General features: G+C 37.2%; 1 protein-coding gene and 1 long non-coding RNA gene across 2 annotated transcripts in view; one reads left to right on the top strand and one right to left on the bottom strand.

The window, feature by feature from the left end:
- Positions 1–23,330, bottom strand: part of LOC147648187 (uncharacterized) — an 85,970-nt gene that overhangs the window by 16,822 nt on the left and 45,818 nt on the right. The window lies entirely within an intron of this gene.
- LOC111941693 (uncharacterized) lies at positions 19,804–22,740 on the top strand. Its single transcript, XR_002870207.2, has 3 exons — positions 19,804–19,943; positions 20,479–20,533; positions 21,966–22,740. It is a non-coding gene; the product is annotated as an uncharacterized LOC111941693 (long non-coding RNA).

The following is a 23,330-nucleotide window of genomic DNA, read 5'->3' on the forward strand; positions in this document are numbered from 1 at the left end:
TTGATGGGGTAAAGCAGCACAAGCAGAGAGAGAAGATGAAAGCAAGGTTAGTTAAACACTGAGCCACTTTGTGCTTAAAAAGAATGTTAGTGTCAGATCAACAGTTCAAATTGTCAGTGTAAATACTGTTCATTTGGTATCACAGTTGTAAGACTAGTTAGTGGAAATATACCAAACCTACATGTAAAACAAACTCAAATTTTACAGAGCAATGCCACAAACATAAAAAGTGACCTCTGTTCCCTCTTTCAGTGATACTTATAAATGCAAACTTTTGACCTCTGTAAACACTATTTCTGGTTTCCTTCACCTGAACCACCTTGCAGGTGGTTTATGTCTTACCATGGCTCTTTTATTCCAGTTTCTTATCTGCAATTACTTATGCAGTAATTAAATTCCAATTTCAATATTGACTACTAGGTTGAATTCCCATTAGTTGACTGCTATGTCACATTCCAGCTCTCTGTCATGTTCTGATTCCATTAAGAATAAAACATTAAGACTTAAGAAAAAGGGAAAAAAATATCTAAAGAGTGATCAGAGTGAGTCAATTATGCTTGTGTTGCATGGTCCTCTAAGTTCACATTAAACTTGTATTGCTCACAGCACTTAAAGAGGAACATTTCTATTAAAAATTAAAGCAGGTGAAGAGTGTCTACAGTGCATAAGATAATTCTTTTTTCTTTCAGTCTGGCAGCAGATCACGGCTTTGCCCATTGCTTTGTCCCTCTGAACAGATCATGTGTCCCTCCTTGAATGATTTCAGCAGTATTGCCAAGTCAACACTACATAACGTGCTTTGGGCCAACCTTCCCCTGTTTTTTGCAGGAAAGATTTGGGCTGAATCACAAAGTCCCATCCTATGGGTCCCTTAGCCCCAGTATGCAACCAGCTGCAAGGATGGTGCTGGGAGCAACTGCTTTGGTGATGACATATGGTGGTTCTTTCCTTCAAGTGCATGGCCAGCCCAGGCCAGGTCAAGCTCAGGACAACATACATGATGATATGAACATACTGGTACGGTTGGAGTGACATAAGTGATGAATTTTTCCTCTAGAGTTCAGCGTCACTGCCAATTTGGCCCTAATAGGATGACAAAATATCTCCAGTCAGTTCTCTGCTTTGTAATCTCCTAGACAGAAATGTCTTGATGTGTTGATCCTGCATTTGTAGAGTACTGAGCACAGAGGGATGCTGTCCTCTAGCTGCTGCACAGTGTCCCACTTCAAATATTTAAAGTAGTGCATGAACACCAAATACTGAGCTTGCCAGTACAGCAGAAAGAAGCTGCTGGCAATGGCCTATGAGTCAAAAATTAAAAGCCTTTTCCATTGATAGCTTTAACCTCTGCTTTGGGGAATAGGGAGGTAAAAGCTCCACTGCATCACTAGATTGTCTCCCTGCACTGTTTTGGAGCTTTCTTTTGTAACACAGATACTTACGACCATCAAACAGAGTGAGCTGGTAGGTGTATTTATCTCTTCTGCTCTCAAAGTCATTTTCTACCCTGCCCCAGAAGTACCTTCAAAAAGTACCTTTGCCTCTACTTTACACTCCTCTTGTCGAATGTTCTCAGCTGTGGTCTGAACAATTTCTCTGATGTTTTCTTCCGATCACTTCCATTCTGATTAAACATGGGTTTAAAAATGAAAACTGTTTGGGCTGATGATAATCAGTGTTTGGAAAGTATCTCATATTCCTTCAGCAGCATTGCTGAAGGTGAGAATGTTATGTCAAGGTCTTATGTGCAGCTGCTTGACAGGCTAGGAAAAATACCCTAATGATCTGATATCGCTTGTAAGGAGAGATAATTGATTCTGTCAGATTTGAAAAAAAGTGCTCTGATTTCCTTTCTACCTGGGCATTTATTAGGGATTTCCCACATTATTCAGGCGTCACTAATCTCATATGAAAACCAGATTCATTGTTCTACTTCTGGAATTATGAAGATAATGCGAAAAAATCAAACTGATCTGAATTGTTGCACACTGAATGGCCTGGCTGATATTAGGACAGGTCTGCTTTCCCGAGTTTTTGGAGTACATTTCTGCTACATGTGGGCGAAATGCCACTCTCACTTTTGGAAACCCTTGTGTGAAAGGCTGAACACTTTTCAAAGACATTCTGTATTAAAATTTTCCCTGCTCCCAGAAAGCAGTACCTTCCTTCTCAGGAAGCAGTACCTTCTTTCCTTCTAAGAATGCTTAGGCCTTCATGGCATCTACTCATGCCAGACTTTAAGAAAAGTAGACCAATATTATAAGACTACTGCAAGCACTTTGTTCCTAAGCTTTTAAAGAGGGCATAACCTACTGATCTGAAGTAGTCCATGTAGTACCAGCCAAATAAGTATGCAGGAGGATTTCTCTTATTAGTTGAGTAGACAGCCTTATGAGCTGTACTGAATGCTAAGGTTTATTGTGTAATCAGCCACCAAATTTTTGCATCAAAATTATGAAGAAAGCAATTACAACAATCACTGACTCACTTGTCTGGCAGAAAAGTTCTCCTGTCTCACCCATCCTTTTCTATCTTCCTAAAAATGTACTCAGGGTCTTCTTGGTCCCCAGGTGCCACTTTCAGTTTACAAAGGCAGCTTTGGGGCCTCCTCCATGTACTGAATCTTTGTCTAATATTACAGTGAGAGCAGGTTAGACCACTTGGCAGAGTCTGCTCTGACACTCCCCATGAGGCTTCAAGCCTTTCTGCCCACTTGATCCATTCCTCATCAGGAGACTCAGGATCCTGCTGACACCAGAAGCCATGAACACAGGTCCTGTGGCAGTGATGGCAAGGCAGAAATGAGGGCTTTACAAAGGCAAAAAAAAAGTAATATTATATAAGGAAATAACTGTTCATTACTGGGCCTCTGTCACTTTAAATTTGAATGGTATTCTTAATAGTAGAACTTTAAAATACACTTTCAGTGGGTTCACACTGGATCTTTCAACTACTCTTTGTAACTTCCTAGAGCATGTGCACCATGGCCTTGATATCAGTGTCCAAATATAAAATTATGCCTGTGTACACCATGCAGGGCTCCTGTCTGTCTCTAGTGCCAGCAACTGGACAGACATATGAAAATGTATTGCTCCCAGGTTTGAGAAAATCCTGGTAGCCCCATGCCAAATAAATTTGCACATTCTTGGCTCTGGTACAGCTTTCAACCCGCCCTGTGAGTGGGCTGGGCAATGCTCCTGCAGATACAGCTTTTTGTCTAAGGGCAGGCAGCCCTAGGAGAAGCAAAGCAAATTATTCCAGTTAATACTGCAGTGGCTGTTGAGTCTGCCATTGCACAGAGGTGCTGGAGCAGCCAGACACAGAAAGGTGTCTTGAAGTTTGGAACCATACAGAATGTGGGCAAGTGTTTTCCTTCAAAGGGAGTAAAACTACGCACACAGGGACACAAAAGGACATGGGGGAAAAAATGTAGAGGAGAGAAATTTCAGACGTGTCACATTCTAGTGTAACTTAAATCCATAATATGGACTTTGCCATTGTTGTTACTGCAAGCCCTGTTTTACTGTTTAACCTGACATTGTGCTGTTTGTGCCCAGTCTCTTTATCTGCAATTCCAGTCCTGAACCCAGAGACAAGCACAAAGCTGGCAAAAAAAATGCTCGGTTCCATGAGACCTAAAAATACACTTTTAAACCCAAGAACAATAAAAGGTCTCAGAAAACAATTGCTGTGAGTAACCTGCTTTGGAAATGAATGACATTTCTGGCAAGAGGCAAATTTTGTGCTGGTTGTGCCCTACATTGATGGGACCTAGAAGTGGTTGTGGCTGCAGTTTACAGTAAGTGGGTGATAGCAAGACAACACTTTGTCCTTACATTAACCCACTCTGGATAATTTGAAATCACCACACAGAGGCTTAAACCCAGCTGTAACCAGATTCCTATCTATTCCTGCTTCTAGCCCTGATGGAAAGCATGAGGATGGAGGCCACATAAACTACTCTGTTTGTGCAGTTCAGGCCTATTTGAATAATCCAGGCTTTCTTTTTAAAAGAATTAAGTGTCAGTCACTTTATGGTTGTGAAGAAATCTCCCTGAGGTATGAGTGAAATATGGATAAAAGCAAAGTCCACTGCAGATTGAGTGGGAAGTGGCAGTGTAGAGGAATGAATTCTCCATAATGTGAACAGAAGTGCAAGAGATGGGAAATTTTTCACATTTTATTAAATCAGACTTTTACAGTAGTTATTGAAAGCAAAAAACACTGAATTATATTTAGATAATAGTTCCATAAATAATGTGTGTTTTCACAGCAGTTGCAAAGTCTGAAATTTATGTGCTAATTACAGACCCCAAATCATCTCTGCACAGATTTGCAATTAAAACTGAAATATTTTTCACATACAATGTAAGCCCTGTATTCATAGCAACAGCTAAGAGACATGCTGGTTATAGTTTGCTCTGTAAATATGAATATTTTATGTTTGAACACAATTGTTTCACTATTGTTGTCCTTACATTTGGTGTATTAAAAACTGGAATAGTTTAAAGCTGAGTGCCACATTGTGGATTGCTATTCTTTTTAGAAAAAATATTCTGTGTATAGTAATGTATACACTGCAACAATCTAAGGGAATGATGATTATTGAAAGACATAGAGAAAGAAAAAATTCTGTGAATGGTTATCTTCTTAATAAATATTGTAAAAATCCATACTTTTAAAACCCTGTAGTGACAGCAAAGTGCAGGAAGAATGCAAAATTAGGGAGAACATTGAATAATTCAGTAGCTTGTTATGTGATTAGATCTGATTGGCCCACACTGAGATGCTTCCCATAAAAATGATTTCCCATGGTAGCATTGGTACTGGGGTGGGGGGTTTAAGATGTCCATAAAATGGGAGAACAAGGCTTACTGGAACTAATAATATCGTGGCTGTGCAGAATGATTGATGATCTTTAAAAAGGTCCAGATTGGTTTCATCTTTCTTCAGATTTTATCACTCACTCTTTCTTAGTCATGTGCAGTCACTAAGGCAAAGAGAGGTAACAAGTGTTTGATGTATGATAGTTGAGCCACTTTTGTCAGAACTGCATTTATTTTAAACTGCTCCTGTATTTGATACTCACAAGATGTAGATGTTCGTTATTTTCTAATCCAGCTGATAAGAATAGACAGTCCTGGGGTTGGATCAAGAGGTAAGCCAAGCTTGTGTTAGAGCAACAGTGTCAAAAATCACAGCAAAAATTAAAGAGATCCTCTTTCCTTGCACTGGGACCATTTCCATTACCAGTTAAATGGGTTTAGAGCTCCAAAGGACTGACATATTACTGGGAGAACTTCATACCCTTTATTATTTGTAGTACACAAACACCTTTCAGACTACTGCTTAAGCTTTTTTGAATACATTAGCTGTTTCAATTCACTTTACCCTTCACAATCTGCAGAGAGCCATTAAAGCCTCTTTTATGTCAGAAGAAGTTCAGGACAAAAACTTAATTTAACCACCTGTGAGGGAAAGGGTCATTTCCACTTGTTTCTGAAAGCCTACACACCTCCTCAAATACAACAAATCAAGCCATATATCTTAATCAATTGTTAGAATCGTCCTTATCAGTAACTTATTCAAACAGATTGCAGATGAGCTGAAAAGTACTTGGCATATTTCCAAGATGAGGAAAAGTATAAAACAGTTGTTCAAGTAGCAATGTATCAGAGCCGAGCTCATTTGAAAAACTTTCCATTATCTCCATTTGTTCTTATTGGAAAAATAAAATAAATAATCCATCAGGACACTAGTTTTCTGAGACCCATCGCTGATACACACACATATCTTTGTGTGCATAAGCACAGTTACAAGGCCATATGCGTACCTGTGCCATACACCTTTATGCTTGTGCATGGCTATGCATACAGACCTGCATATCCTCTCCACTTGCGATTGATTTGTCCCCTGTAGAGTTTAATGGTTTTCTGTTTTGACAATTTAAACACTGACTCAACACTGTTTAACAAAATCAAGAGTGGTTTTTGGCAATTAATTTTTTTGCCATCAATAGTATTCTCAAATTGGGCCATAACAGCGAAGACTGTGAGAGTGAAAGAGCAAGACAATTCATTAGAAAACTCTGCAGCAGCTAAAAGTGGCAAGGGATGTCAGACCGTGTTCCTGTGCTTCAATACTAATGAGAGTCATTGCATATTCATAATCCTAAATACAGTCAGCTTCTGATAAAAACTTTTGTCATCGAAGCTTCACAGAAAAAGCAAAGCAATGTACTCCTTGTGTTGTGGCACTTCTACCAAGCCAGCGCAAGAGCAAGATTGATTGTTTTCCAACGCAGCCTGACAGAGAACTAAGAGATACTGCCCCAAGGGTCCTGAAACTAAGCTTAGTTTGATTACAAGGCTCCAAGTAATCAAAGAAACAAAAGAGAGGGGGGAAGACTGTTGGTTTGCCCTGCTGGTGAGTTTTAGTCATTCTTTTTAATTACTTTTTTAAGATAAAGGACACTCTAAAGATGTAGCTTTTATTGTTGAGTGTTGAGACTAATTGTCTGTTAGGCATGTAAAACAGTTCATATCAATTTTTATCTTGGAGTGAGAACGACAGGTGCTAGCAAACTTATACCCATGTTGTAGCAACACTCCTACATGTTAGATACATGATACATTGATACAAATCTCTAAAACTCTATGAAGTTTCACATCAATATGAATAGCAAAGACTAGTGAACTCAACCTGCCTGATATTAAAATCAGCTCTGCCAGTTGTTGCACTACCCAGAATTCATTTTTTGCTGGTTCCTTTTAATTTGTTTTGTTGTCAGCTCCTGCTTCTCATCATTGCTGCCATTTTCATTATTAGTTTTGAGAAACTATGCAACTCCTTTGCTGACAGTGAGATCCTGGAGGTGCACAGCTCTGCTAGCCTTTAACCTTGTGATACCTGTCTGCCGGGACAGATGTTAGCATCTCCTGGAGTCAGAGAAGAGAAACGTATGCTCAGCACCCACTTTGAAAAAGCCTTGAGCATTTTCTCACTCATAAAGGTGTCTCTTCATCTGGAATGCCAGCACATTTCCACATCCCTTTAACAGGCAAGCAGGCTATGAAATATACATCAAATTAAATAAAACAGGACATTAACACAAAGGTTTAAAAATCTGATTACAGTGCAGGATTGTTGTTTTTTTTTTTTTTCCATTAATTATAAAATCATGCATTTGGGGAAAAAATAATTTCACAGCTTAAGAGAAATCACAAAAGATTAAGGATGGGGAGGTTTCTGGTAAAACTGTTAAATATCTCTGTCACATGCATACAGTCTTTGAAAATAGAGGAATTTGTAGTTATGATGATTGAAGTAACTGATTATCCAGAGGTATTTTAAGTGTTGAGACATTAAATTGTCAGCCATATCAGTTTGATTGCAGTAAAACATGAAAACACTGACTTTTATCTAGAAGGAGAAATTTATTTTTGCAAGGATGACAATCCTTTAAGTAGAAACCAGGCAGCTTGCCAGCTATCCATACATGGAAGCTTGCAAATGCAACCCATATTTTCAAAAGTTTTTTAAGGTTCAATGAATGAGACTTTGGCAAATAGCCTTGTATTAAACTGATTTCCATATACTGTTTACATCCCCCTAAAGCCTGTTATGGACTAGGACGTGTTCATTACAAATAAATGAATGTCATATATAATGGCTTGCATTCAAGTTGTACATGTATTCACAGTTCCTCAATTATGTACAACATTTTTTTAAAGAAAACAGCAACCCTCCTTGGACTGAAGCTATAGGAACAAGTTTGATTAATATGTTTTACAAGACTGAAGTAAATGTTCATCATATCTGTCAGCAAGCTGACAGCTTTCAAAAAAGAACCTTTGTTCCTGGGATAAGTAAGTTGTATGATCTTCTTTAAGATACCTACTCAAAACCTTAGAGGGAGAAGGTGTTACATTCAGGTGAATTCTACTCAAAATGTGATTGCTGATAAGTCTGCTTTGTATTACAGATCCTTGATATACAAACATTATTTGACAGGATAGTGACTATTTTTTTAATTTGTTGATGTTACTTGTCAGAACACCTGTGCTTTCTCATTAGGCAGAGGTGTACTTGACAAGCTTTTTATATATATACAAGGGAAAGCCAACATTAACCAGTGCCCTGCGTCACTTTTATGCTTACTTGTGTTTTAATAGGTAAAGCCAGGGCATAGAGATTACTGGACACATTAAAAATTGCATTTAATTGACAGAAAGAGTAAGGAAGTAGACTAAAATTTTGATGACTACAAAGGGAAGACTTAGCTGAATCCATGAGAAGCAAAAGGAACAACTGTTCCATTTTTTCTGGGATGTTAAATGTTTTTTCCTAACTGGACTAGTAACCACTGGTACAAAGAATTAGGCAGTGGCACATTGTTTCTCCAGCATTAATAAGTATCTCAAAAAACAGGTCGTGTAAAAACAAAACTGAGGTTACCCTCATGAGAAAATATATCCTTCCTTCCTCTTCAGACAGAAAAGCTACCGTACAACATGAAGCATTAAATCTGATTACTTTTAGATAGCCAAACTTTTCACAGTAATATCATCTCAAAACTGGATTAGAGCATTTGGCTTAAAAAGTCATGTATTTATCTGTTTATATGACTTGTTACAGTGAATAACAGCAATGTACCGATCCAACCCTTTTTAAAAGTCCAGCCAAAATATTTGACTGAATAGGGCTGGATTCCATCTTGATTTCAAGCCAGACAGAGGAATTAATCTTATTTCTGATCATCAATGTGCCCTTCTATTTTTGGTCTGTAGGTCTGAATAGGGCAGAAGATATGCAATTTGTTGTATGCTTACATCCACTCAACTAAAATTCTTGTCTACGGACTTCAGGTGAATCCAAGGTGAGTCAGTCTTATCTGAGGTCAAACTACTTGCTTTGCAATCTGACGTGCTAAATAAAACCTATTTCCAAAGTGTTCTACCCAAGTGATTCCAAGTGTCCTTCCCAGAGTCAGAGGAACAAACCTGGATGTGCTCCTACAAGCAACAAGTTGTGGTTAGGATGACAGTATGGGAGTGATTTCTGTACAATTTACAGGTTTAGAGCAGAAAAAGACTCATTTGTTGGCTGGCTGGATTTCTGCTATTCTTTTAAATATGGGAACACAAGCTGGTTCTCTGCTCCTAACATGCAGATCTTGCAGGAGTCTGTACCAGCACTACAACATCCTTGCAGTGTCTGTAGTATGCTCCTACAGAACAAATCTGTAGGATTTCAAATCTGTGTTTCAGGAGTAAACACAACCACAGCTTGGGCATGGACAGACAGACAGGTTGCTGTGTAGTGTCAGACCCTGCAAGATCTGGCAGGGAGAGCTGGAGTTCAGCAGACACCTCAGTTATCCCTGCACCCTACCACTGGCCATATCTCTTTTAGAGCCACTCAAATCTGCTTTTTGACATTAGCTAATTCCTACTCCCTCCATCCCAGTAACATGTGTGGACATGACCAGAGAAACACAGCAGGAGTAATTATCAGTCCTAACTATGTGTTAGTAAAATTTTAATTTACCTTCATCCTGGGGGGGCAGGAAGCAAGGAGAGAACTTGAACACTAAAAATAATAAATATCTTTAATACAAAGTAGGAATTCACTCTTTCCTACACAGAGATTTATTTCCTTAAGTAGTTTATTTAAATTATCTTTACAATAAGATTTTAGAAAGTTCAGGGGCTTTTATTTCCCTCTCATTTTTTCCTGTTTTGCTCTAACTCATATCATTTTTACAGAACAGGCATTATTTTAGTCCTTTCAGATTATACTCCTTCAAGCCCTGCATTGTCATCATCTTTAGGACTATTCAACAGCTTTCCCAGCACCAGAATGTATCTGAATTTCCGCACCATTTCTTAAACTCAAAACCCTGAAATTAACAATATTAGTATCTTTCAGTCTGTGCTGGGGGTGATTATATATTATTATTACTATCCTAAAAAGATAAGTATATTTCCATCTATACATGCTAGAATTAGTAAACTTTTATCTTCAGAATTCTGGACGAAGATCATTCAGTCCTGGTAACTTGCTATTGCTGTATTTCTCAAATTGTTTAATCATTGTCATGACATGCATTAGTCTGTTAAGTGCACACTTTTATTTCCTCTGAAACATGATTATAAAATAGAATTTAGAAACAAAAATACATTAAAATACTGTGTGAACTAATTTACTGGGATAAGTTTAAGTTCATAGTATTGATAAGTAACAATGGTGAGATTTAATAAAAATCTATAAATATTTGAAGTTTTTTAACAGAACTCATGGAGGAAAAAGAAATACTGACTTTGTCATTGAAATATTTATCCTGAGGTATCTATCTTATAGGAGAAAATGACAATAGTATTTCAGACACTGTAGAGTGGCAACTAGTGTTGATTTAAAGTCTTTAATGACAACCACCAGAAAATATGAAAAAAAAATGCAGGGATAGGTCTGGAAAATTTTTTTTAAAGCACAGTCCACTGAATTATGATACAACATCACAGATTAATTTGCAGAATCCCCATTAGCCTGATAAAACTGCAGTGAAATGTATGGACAGAAAGTGCGCTCCTTTGACATCAGGATTAATGAAGCAGGGAAAGGGAGAAATAAAGGAGCAGAGAAATTCATGATTCAGCCTGTCTGTTCCCTCTCTTTAGCCCATGATATTGTCTACACATGTGCCATTTGCACTGGTAATTGAATTAGTAGTATGATATCTGTTCTAAAGATCTCTGAAATATTTTGATTTCTCACATCTTATTTGATCTTTCACTCCTATCTGCTCCTGGTCTGTCTTATGCTTTCACCTATTTCTGTTACATGGCAGAGTATCAACTCCAAAGTTTCTTCATGTTTATGAGGCCCACTTTAGTTTTATACTCTTCTAAAAGTATATTTTTCTTTCCTATGAAAATGAAAAAAATTAGGATTTTTTCAACTGCTTTAAGGGAAACATGAAGACAAAGGAGTTATGGGTAGCTTACCCCACATAAATGGCCTTCATTTGGCTAGAAACCCAAACTTCTTCAAAAGGCAGAGCCAAATGAGATTAAGTAATCCTAATTATATCTGTGGAGATCCACATATATGGAGATGTAATAGTTTCAAGTCTATTGGCTGTGTATTTATTTCCTATTTCATTGTCTGCAGTCAAATTTTGATGACATAAACCCCATCTGTCTGGAGGACAGAAAGCCATCCAGAGAGACTTGGACAAGCTCAAGAAGTGGGACTCTGGAAAGCATATCTGGTTCAACAAGACCAAGTGCAAGGTCCTGCACTGGGTTGGGGCAACCCCCTGGATCAACACAGTCAGGGGCAAGAGACAGCTGAGAGCAGGCCTTAGGAGAAGGGCTTGTGTATACTGATGGAAGAAAGGTGGGACACACACCCCAGCATGTGTCCCAGGCTGCATCAAGAGCACTGTGGCCAGCAGGTCAAGGGAGCTGATTCTGCCCCTCTACTCTGCTCTGGTGGAACCCCACCCAGAGCGCTGCATCAAGCTCTGGGGCCCCCAGTGCAAGAAGAATTTGGACCTATTGGAACAAATACAGGGGAATCCACAAGGGCTGAACCACCTCTCCCATGAAGACAGGATGAAAGAAATGGTGTTTGTGCAACCTGGAAAAGAGAAGGCTCCAGGGAGAACTTAAGAGCACCTAAAGGGGCTAAAAGAGATCTGGTAAGGGACTTTTGACAAGGATATGGAATGAATGGACAAGGGTTAATTATATTAAACTCAAAACAGGTATATTTAGATTAGATATAAGGAAGAAATATTTTACAATTAGGATGGTGACGCTGTGGATCAGGTTGCCCACAGAAGTGATAGATGCCCATCTCATTTCTAGAAACATTCAAGACCAGGCTGGAGGGGGCTCTCTGAGCAGCGTGAACGAGCTGGAGATGTCCCTGCCCGTGGCAGAGGGATTAGACTAGATGAACTTTAAGGGTCCCTTCCTAACCAGACCCACCTATGATTCTATATTTTATTCTTTTTTTAAGGAAATATCTTGTGCTGTTATCATTTCCTCTACTTGTCATGACGTAATGTTAATTCTTTTGTGCTGAGAAAGAGTGGATCATTAGAAAAAACATACTTTTCAACTAAACAGCCATTTGCAAAATGCCATCCTTCCTATTTATAATCTGGAAGAGTTTTTCTTCTCAACTTTGCTGCAACTCACAACATAATTCACCCATCAGATCCATCCTCAGGTTTCCACCACCCAGTGGTGGCAGCTGGTTTACTGCAGATCCTTCCAAACCTGCAGCAGTGTCTACACTGGTATTACATATGTCACCAGGAAGTCTGGTCTCTTTTAATGAAAATGGATAAATGGCTTTGGTCATCCTTTCAGATGCATATGTTTGAGACTGCATTATCCTTTAACCCACCAGCTCTTCTCACCTCATGTCTGGGAAGGAGAAGGCTTCCTGAACAGTTTGCTCTTTCAGGGGTCACTTTCCTGATCACATAAAGGTATGCAAGAAACAGAATTTCTGTGGTCCTCATCTTTTTCCTGACTGTTCAGCCTACCCATTGTTTGGCCCTGTGTTATCTCAGATAACAGAACAAACTCACAGTTTCGCATAGAAGTTGTTAAGTGCTGAATAAAGATTGAAAAAGTAAAATGGGCATTTCCAGCAGTGGAAATGGTTTGCCTATTCTTATTTTTTAACAATTCTTTTTTTTTATTTTTTTTTTTTCCCCTATGAAAATGCAAATCAGCATCATTGCATTTGGAAGGCAAAAATGTTTTTCCATTATGTTGATTAGAAGACAGAATTAAACACTCTATGAATTTAATCTTTTTTTCTTTCCGTAAATCTTCAGCAAGAAATTGTGGTAACATAGAAACATGTAAAAAAATTCAGTATTTTCTTATATACACCACTTTCAGTTGCTTTTCTACTCTAACTGTCATCAACACTTTTAATTATATTACTTAAAAACTAAAACATCCAATTCATCAGATGAGATATCTTTTCCAGTTTTCAAAGCACAAAGAAAAATTTGTTAAAAACAAAAAAATAGTAGCCAAACTGTTATTCTGTGTTAGACTCCTATTGGGCACCTGGGTTTTAGATATAAAGCAGAAGAAAAATTTGTCTCTCCAATAAGTATTTTCTGATTTAGTAATTTGGAATTCTGTCATATTCTCTTAGCATTTTTTTGCTATTATTAGCATACTAATCATGGGTGCAAATAATATTAAATAAACTCACCAAGAATAATTTTCAAAAACAAAAATAGCTTCCTTTTAAATATTTTTTTCATTTCTAAACTCCATCATCTGGTGCAGAAAACCATACGAGCTTTTCCATGATCCAGATCTCAGCCTCCTCTTAATTTTTTCTCTGGTGTAACTTTTGCAGAAGCAGCTTCAGTGCCAACTGATAAATACTTTCCTTGCTACTACTTTACACCTGCAAAGAGTACAGTGTCTTAGCAAGCAAGTCAGCTTGGCATACAATCTGGATTTTATTTGGAATAAGAAATCAACCCTTTGCTAATAGATGGGTTGTTCATACAGCACTTTAGTTTGTGTTTTTGTAAAGTAAATTAAGTAAAAAGTATATTATATATACTGTTATTATATATACTGTTCATGTAATTTGTTCATGTGTGTGAAATATAATATTTATGGTCTGTGTCACAAGGTTATGAACAAATTGAATTTATAGAAAGGGATTGTTACTCCTTTGTGACCATGGCAGTAGCTGTTTTTCAAGTGTTTCTCAACAAAGCAGAGGCCAGTGTTAGCTTGTTCATTGCTCACCAAAACCAATGGCTATTAAACTCCTGGCAGTGGTTCTTTGAACTAAGCAACACTATCTGTCACCAAAATAGACTAGGATGTATTGCAGCATCAATTATTAATGGGCAGTAACTTTCATCTACAGACAGCAAGTTGCAACACCATGAACAGGAGACAGCCCCCATGGAAATCTGAAGATCATTCCTCAGCATCTTGTTCTACCAAACACCATTTTAATACCTCTGAAAGTCACCAGTGAAAGGAAATATTATTATTATAACAAATAATTGCTTGTACTAGACATCCAGAAATACAACCCTTATCAAAGACTTTTTTGTTGAATTTCTGGTCCATTCCAATAATTGCTTCTTTTAATTTTTGTAAAATCACATTCTGGTCCCCATCATGACATATCAAATGTGTTATTAGTGTTTTCACATTGAAAGTTGCTTTCAAAGGAGTACCAACATATATTTTCTTTCCTTTTTTTTCACTAAATATTTGTATGTCTTCTGTCGATCATGCTAGCCTGAAGATTTCAGCTATTAAATGTACTGAAACATAGAGGGAAATTATCTATTTCAAAATTACTGGTAAATTCTTATATATTTGCAATTTTAAAAATTGGGTATAATTAGTCAGATGCTTTAGTGTACTTTGATACACTCATTTTGATATAAATTTTGAAATAATTTAGAATTATTCTGTTCATTTTATAATCAACATTCATGTTTTTAGCTGGCCTTTAAACTCACCTGTTGCGAGTTACTTTCACACAATGCACTAGTTGGAAGTATTTACATAAGTAGATCAAACATAATAAACAATCAGCAAAAACTACAATAACATCAAATTAAACTTTTTACCTGATTTTAGTCAGAGCTTACACGTATAAACATTTGGGGAAGAGATTGCAAAGAGACAGTGATGACGCCAAAGTTTCTCTCTCCTGACTTAGCAATTTCTTCTTTTTTGTTAGACATTAAATGATCCCATCACAAATTAATCTGAATATTTGCTTTAGTGAAGCTCTCTTACATCTGAATTTTGAAGATATTTCCTTAAACTAGATATATCTTTTTGTCTTAATCTCATAAGAAGTATGAAGTATAACTTGACGATATAGAATATCAGATAATGGTTTTAATAAACTCACAATCTGCTGAAAAACTATAATTTCTTCTTTTTTATTGATGCAAGAGTGCACAAAGTAGGAAAATTGCCTTTCTACATGTGGTCAAATCCTTTTTTCTCCAATTCACAGAAATTACCTTTCAATGTAGTATTGTCTGAGTAACAGATGAGTAGGTATTAGACTGTGGTAAACATGGCATTCAGCAAAATTCTCTTCTCCTTCTGTTAGTAAGACAGTTACTATTCAATATTGTGCTTCATACAAAATTGACTTTGCCATACCATGACAATATTTATAAGCTATAGTATTTAATTTTTCCTATTTGTAAAGTAAGGGACAAACCAAATTTTTCTTTCTATAAGCCAGTGTTTTGGGGGAAAATGATTCTGGGGGGTTGAGGGTTTTTTAAATTTTCCCAAAGTTCTGACACCAGACTCTTTGTACCTAAGCTACTAGGTGCATAAATCATCAAATTAGTAGAAATAAAAATGATTTTATTCTGAAGATTGTACAATAAGTTTTTATTCAAGAAGTACACACTGCATTGAAGAGTCTCTGAGATGAGAGCTGTGGGCTGTTAACACATCAAAAGAGTTGCTAACTAGAAGGCCTTAAGGATAAGTTTCTGACAGAAAAAAAAATAAATTTCAATACCAGCATCTATCACCATCCATTACAGTTACTCCAGAGAAGGCATAACATTTAATGGAGAAAGTTAATCAGAGGAAGTAATCAAACATTTCTATTATTATTATAAGTTTGATCATAAGATTTAAATTTTTTTTTTCTTCTGGGCTGTTTTATTTTTAGCATATAAAGTCCATAGTTGGTTATTTAACTTTGGTTTCTCTGCAATGGCCAGTCTCCAGACTGCAGGTGGATTGCAAAGAGATTTTGGCAGTCTATTCAACATGTTGAGAAAAATCCATTTTTCCTGCTATTACTTTCCATTGTCAACCTCCTGCCAGTGTTTGTGGTGGCTGTCAAAAAAAAAAAAAAAAGCAAAGAATAGAGTGATGAAATATTCTTTAGAAATTAAACCAGCATTTCATTACAAAAATAAGAGTGGAAGAGAAAGTGGCTTATTAATACCTGCGATATCAGCTGCCATCTGAAGAGGCTCAGCCCACACTGGAGATGTAAGATTTGGACACAAATTTCTGATGTGTGATCCCAAACTTCAAGCTTGATCAGTCAAAGATAAGTCTGTAGTTTTAGTCAGCATTTCACACCCATTTGACACATATGACCTACATAAGGTGCAGAACAATAGGGAATTAATCCCACTGAGCTTAATAAAAAGCTAGAGAGGGGGCAAAAGTCATAGTTCATTTGTGGAGCCCTTTTCATAACTTAAAAATGTTCTGGGCGGTGCCAGTATGAAACAAAGGAGTTCCAGTAAAGCCAAAAGGAAAATAGAAAACACAGATAAAAGCATGTGGAGACCTTTAGAAACAAGTTAAAATTTGCCTTCTACAAACCCCCAATCCACACTCCCTGTTTTTCCTGCAGCTCGTGAGAAAAGGAGAGTTCTGGGTTTCCCCTCCAGATGAAGATCTTAGCTGTTTATTTCCACCCAGCACTTCTTCCAAATCTGCTGCATTATCCCTCTTTCTCTAACACCTGCTACATAGTATTTCACAGTAGATCTGTCTCACTCGAGCTACAGGAGGGACAAGGACACCAGCATCACCAAAAGTTGTGCCCAATGCTGCAGTTGACTCCACAAAAGCAAGCCATCCCCACTGCCTTTGTGTTACATGATTGAGGGTGTCAGGTTTCATAGACACCATCCAAGGAACAGCAGGAGCAGTACAGGAGCTGACACCTCAAATTCAGTGTGAATAAAAGGACTTCTGGGATTCCTCTGCCCAGCCTCTCTTTTATGATTTTTGTGATACGTGAAAATATTTTCTGATAATTTGAAGAAGAAATGCTGCTGCTTTTGCACACAAGTATCCAGTTGCAGTGGGTGAGGAGGAGGCTTTTCCAAGCCCCTCACAAGGAAATGCATTGAATATGTACACCATGTTATCTATCTGTCACATATTTCTGTGTTCAGGTGGCTTATTGCCATGTAGCCTGTTGTGACACCACAAAATCTATTTCATACATCTGTAGTCATTTAATGCCATGCAGCATTCATTAAAGATACGTTGGCCAAGGTTAATCTTGTTCTTCCAGATTCGGGTTGTTTCTGGTACATCATAAATCTCAGCCTAGTTCCTTTATTTCCCTACTCTTTGGCATGAGTGGAAGAGCCTGGAAACTGTTTTATGCCACCTTATTAACAGCCTCTTCAAAGGTACATGAACAAACTTGGAGATAGCTTTGTGTTTGTCCATGCAGGGGCAAAGCCATGTATTCAAGAAAGTTTCACATTCAAAATGTTGTTCAACAAGAAAGAAAGGGACATTACTGATGCTGGATAAACTGAGAACATCCTCTGTTGGCCCAGTCTTAGAGGAGACGAGAGGACAGGACAGGACAGGACAGGACTATAATATTAGAGTTGAAAGGGACCTGCAACATATATCTAGACCACCTGCTTCACCACTTCAGGTCTAGTTAAAGTTATTTAATTAAATAACAAGTTAAAGCATGTTATTCAGCACATAACTTAAATGTCTCTTAAACATTGACAGGTTTCCCTGTATTCCCAGTGTTTACTCACCTTTCAATTAAAAAATTCTTCCTAATGACAAGCTTCAGCCTTTCCTGAAACAGGTTTGAACCATTCCCACACTCCTGCTGGATCCCAGGAAGAAGAGATCAGCACCTCCCTCTCCAGCTCCCTTTCTCAGAAAGGTGTAGACAGCAATGAGCTCATCCCTCGGCCCCCTTTCCTCTAAATAAATAAACCCAGAGTGATCAGCTACTCTAGAAAGACATGCTTTCCAATCTTTTCAGTACCTTTGCAGACCAGCTCGTGATATTCTGCCTAAAGAGCAAGGTGCAAGCTGCAATGCATAAAATCTATCTCAGACTAGTAGAACTACCCAAGCTGTAGATGACGGCCCATACTGGAGCTTGATATCTCTTGTTTGGAGCCCTATATCTGTCTGTCCAAGGATAGCTCCTTAAAAATTAAAGTCAGTTTACAGGACTACATACAGTTGCTCCAAAGTTCAAGGATAAAGAGGCAGTGTTGTGTATGATATGCAAATTCTAATGAATTCTTAAATAAAACTCATAAAATGATATGTCATGGAAAAGGACCAGTCATGCAGCTGTGTGGTCCTCCCCATCTAGGTAGGCACTGTGCCCATCCTGGTTGTTTATACAAGTCATTGATGAGGAATGCCCTATGTGTCCTAAAGAGGGTGTCACATTCTCTTCTGAGGAGCTAAAGGACAGTGAGATAGACACAGAAGTTATTTTGGCATGCATGAGATAAGCATTTTAATAAAATATACTGATTTGGGGATATTAAATTCTGTTATTTTTCCAGTTCTCCTGGGAAATGCCTGTTTCTACATTAACTGTTCCTAGATGTTGAACAAACTTGTACCCCATTGATAAGAAATGTGCGTAGCACTATATTTCCTACCCACTCTCATATGGAGCAATACAAACACATATACTATTATACTTTTTCATAATGGAGATAAGATCTTTCAGTGTATCCACCACCCTCCAGAAATGCTATTCACACAACACAAAAATTTCAAACAATGGTCATAAGCAGAGGTGGGGAGCCAGTCTGCTTTTCCTTGCTTTTATTTTCTTTTTTCCTACCTTGGTGTTAATTATATGTGACATTGCTATCAGTGTAGTGCAGTAAAAATGAAATGGTAGCCAATGTGCATAGACACTATGGAAATTTCAAATGACAAAAGCCACAAAAAAAATTATACTTTCCCTTTCCTTTCCTATGTAGTCTGCATTAACATAAGGATATGTGACTTAGCTATCCACGCACTGCAATAAAAATAAAATTGGTACCCAATGTGCCCAGACAGAACCTTCAAATATAAAAATTAAATTATACTCCTTTTCATCCTGTAAAGAATACATGGTGTGATGCACAAATTTCATTTCATTGCCACATCACAAATAATAAGCCAGATGATAACCTATATTTCTTTCTCATCATGAGGGAGAAAGAAAAGTACTTTAGGACTATCTTTTTTCAAATTTATTTTCATTTTATAATCAGTAAAATATGTTTCAAAACACTTTCTTATATTAAGATTATTGTGTTTATATATTTCCTAAATGTATTAGGTTTTTGGCAGAATGTGTCTAAAATTACTCATATGAATAAAACTACACAGTTATTTTATAGGATAATAGGGAAATAGACATCTGCATGCAACACTTTTCTCATTAGATGTGCTCATTTTGGCATATTTTTATGACTTCACTGCAAAATGCAGTGTGCTGATTTGAAATCTTCTTAAATATATGTGAACAACTTAAATGCTTTATTTATGCTTGTAGAATTGTTTAATAAAGTAGTAGGTAACCTTGCTGTAATGTGAGGAAATATGACCTGAAGGAATATGCTCACAGACACGGAGGGAGCCAAGCCAGCAGCTCCTCATCCATGATCAGTGAACTGGTAATGGTCCACAGGTCTCTTGTTCAAGATGAGGGGACTAACTGACTAACTGTCCTAGTTTACAGCTAATAAACAACATTGCAAATATTTAGGCATGTATTAAGTGCCTTAGTATTATTTTTTCAGCTATGTAGTTTTCATTGCTTAACACAAAGATTGGTTTCTTCAAAAACAGCCAGCAGAAGACAAAGTTGTCCAAAACACAGTGGTTTTTGAGAAAATCTGGGCTGTGCTTCAAAACAATAGTGTACAAAATACATCAGTCTAGAAGACTTTGAGCAAGGAACTCTCACAGTTTAATGGGTGGGAGCTCCATTTTTGGCTGCTGCTAACCAGTTGCTGCAATGGTTTAAAGTGAGCACAGCTGTCATGACTCAAAGACCTCCTTGGAATAGGAGGAAGTACCTGGCAAGGTAATCTGCAGGGACCTAAGGCTCCTGATGAAGTGGTCTACGCACTGGTCAGTCAGAACAAATTTTCTTTTCTACTCTGCATGTGTTTAAAGCCTTTATCACTGTGATTATAAGAATGGAATGAATCCTCCAAACTCTTTGTACTTTCATCTGGGGATGTGGGATTGTATTCTTATACCCTCTATGGCTGGGCTCTGAAAGGCGAATACATAATTGAGAAATTCTCAGTTGTAAAATATTTCTTAAATCCAACAACAAAAGAGTTTAATCAGAAAGTTACTCCCTTTTCTGGGATAGCTCTGCCATAGCTGTTTGGATAAAATGGTTGAAAATCAGAGCCACAGTCATTTAAATAATCTGAAATTACATTTCTGTAATGCTAGTAATTTTTAAATGGCTCTTCATTTGATTCATGAACAATGCATGAACAGTACATGATTCACATGGGCAACTTTTATTAAGCATTTATGCCAAAAAGGAATGTCATACTGGGTGTATCCATTGTATACTGCAGCATTTTCCTGTGTATATATATATATATATATATTTTAATAGCATGCTTTATGGTTCAACTTCTTACAGAACAAAGTTGACAGAGAGGTTGGGGCTGCCACAGAAGATCAAGGAGCCAACAAAGGTAAAAATATATTATACAGATAATTGTAAAGATCTTGCTGAAGTTCAAGTGCTTTTGAAGTTCTGTAATGATTTCTTGCTATCAGAAACTGACAGGTTTAATTTAAGTCAAAGATTGCTACTAAGTCATGAGATGCATAGGTGTGTAAATATTAGGGCTGCTGCTAAGCAATGCAAAATTTATTAATTGCAAAAAAAAAAAGAATACTTTGCACTGCTTTGACAGCATGGCACATAGTAGATTATGCTGGTATATTTGCAGGGAGGATCTTCTGCTTTTAATTCCTTTTCTAACTGGTTTTGTGTGAGGGTTCAATATATTACTTTCCCTTCGTAAAACTGTTTCTCCATTATTCTTGCCATTATGTATGAGATACATCAATAATTAACCACCTGGCTGGGATACTGTAAAGATTAAAAATTTCACCATAATCTGAGAATTTCTTATCATTTAAACTGTTCAAATATTTTTACAGTTTGAAGTTCAGTATAATGAGCAATAAAGGCAGTCACCTACAGTTTTACAACTCTTGTGGTGAACATAACCATACTTCCTATGCACAGCCACCGTAGAAGTGGTTTTAAAAGAAAAGTTATTGCTAATTGCCATTTTGATACAAACAATATATTGAGCAAGATGATCAAAATGCAAAACACTGTTTCTGCTGTGTTAAAAAAGAAGATGAAATACGCAATTCAGTGCCAAAGTGACTTAGATCAGCTGAATGAGTTCTAAATTATGGTAAGCATTTAAATTGATGAGTACAGATTTAATATGGACCGCAATGGGATTAATGAATAAATATTAGGGTCTTGTGTTACCAATCTACAGTCACATTTAAAAGTAGAACTACAGCTATTAGTTATACTCGGGGTACACTTTACACAGGAGTATAACAGAAGTGACATCTCAACACAGCCTCTTGCTTGTGCTGAAGAATTCCTGGGGCACAATATTTCAGCCTTGCAGATCATCTAGTTAAAGTTCATCCACTTTTCAAGGTTTTGTAGAAACCTTAACACAGATTTTAACACATGGCGCTCCTACAGCTCTGCTACCCATCACCTACCAGATAGTTGCCCTGGGGGAAAAACTGGTATGGGTAGGATCCCAGGTAAAGTGTACTCCTAGGACACATTAAATTTTAATGTACACCATTTATGCTTAATTTGGGGGAATTCTTCTTTTATTGTTGAGTTAGTCAGGCCCATTATCAGGTTCCTAATATATTCAACTAACCATCAGGATACATGAAATATCTTACCAGATAATCCGCTTTGGAATCCACAGTTCAGTTATTAAGTATTCCTTTCATTAATCTCTGTAATCCTATGTTGACAGAGGTCAGTAAAACAGTGGCTAAACCCTGTATGATTAGACTAAGTCTAGGTTTTGCAATTATTCCTTTTATGATTTGTTATGTTTTTCTCAGCTGTTCTTACTCCTGAAGGGATGTGACCAGCATTACAGATGTCACACACAATTCCCAGAAACCATGGAGAAGGTCTTTACAGCAGTACATCAGCCAAGAGGCGGAGACCCATCAGCAAGCTAGAGATATATTCAGAAAGTGTGTGAAAATCAAAACAGGGACTATATACTATTTGATAACTGAGATGGCACTAGCACACTGATGTTCACAGCCACTGGATTAACAATCACTGTTGAATCTTCACATGCAATGAAAGTTAACAATGCTGCTATTGTCCAGAAAAAAAAAAAATCCAGTCTCTTTTCTCCTTTCGATTATAACTCATTTAAGGGAAGAACTGCATGCTGCATGCTTTGAAAATGTTTTATGTGTCTTTGCCTGATAGAACACACAACATGTTTGAATAGGCCCATTTATTTAAGCAGACATATTAAATAATTTATATGTGAGCATCCATGTCATAAATTTTGTAGTCTCTTTAATGTAGGATAAATCTGTGTATTTAAAATAGTCTTTCTTCAAAGCCATCTTTTTCTTTTTCTTTTTTTTTTTTCAAACAGTCATAAAGGAAACTCTTATGTCTGTGGCATGAACAATGCCAGCACCATCATTTTAATGTTATCCATATGGGCTTCTAATAATAGATAAGAGTTTTTAGAGATTTGTATTGTATTTCTTTGAGACATTTAAATTCTTGATAAGGAAAGGCTGATTTCATTGGCCCCACAGTTAAAGGAAAGCAGACCCTAATTAAAAGAATTCTGTTCTGAATTAACTAGTTTGACATGTGCTAATTGACAGTTCCTGTGAAATGGTTTTAATTAAAGTCAATATGTCTTTTTCAATTAAAAGGAAATTAAGAATATACTAATATACATTAACAACTTAATCTGCCTTCAATATCCCATTCATCAGCTGCTTTTTTTTCTAATGTTATTGGAGAACCATCTGACATACATCTTCTACTGTTTCATTATGGTATCTCATTATTACCCAACAAGAGCACAGGCACTGGTGGAAATCCTCTACAGCAAGAAGAGAACCTGCCTATACTCCATGCATGCAATCCCTGATTTGACAGATGAAAGGTTGACATGATTTAGGAGTGGTACTCCCTAATTCAGCATCCCCATCAAGACTCTGCCAAACCACATGTCACTAGTTCACTCCTGCTCCAGCAGGATGCAGTTGAGAGTTGGAAGCACAAAATGTGAAGATCACTGGTTGAGATAAGAACAGTTTATTGCAAACAGCAAGGAGGTAAGAAAACAGACGGTAACAGCAACAATATTAACAACAAAGGTATGTAAAACAGGGTGATTCACGTGCAAGAATTCACACCAAGGATCCCAAGGAAATGAGAAA

The sequence above is a fragment of the Cyanistes caeruleus genome, chromosome Z, assembly GCF_971803275.1.
Source record: "Cyanistes caeruleus chromosome Z, bCyaCae1.hap1.1, whole genome shotgun sequence".
NCBI lineage: Eukaryota > Metazoa > Chordata > Aves > Passeriformes > Paridae > Cyanistes > Cyanistes caeruleus.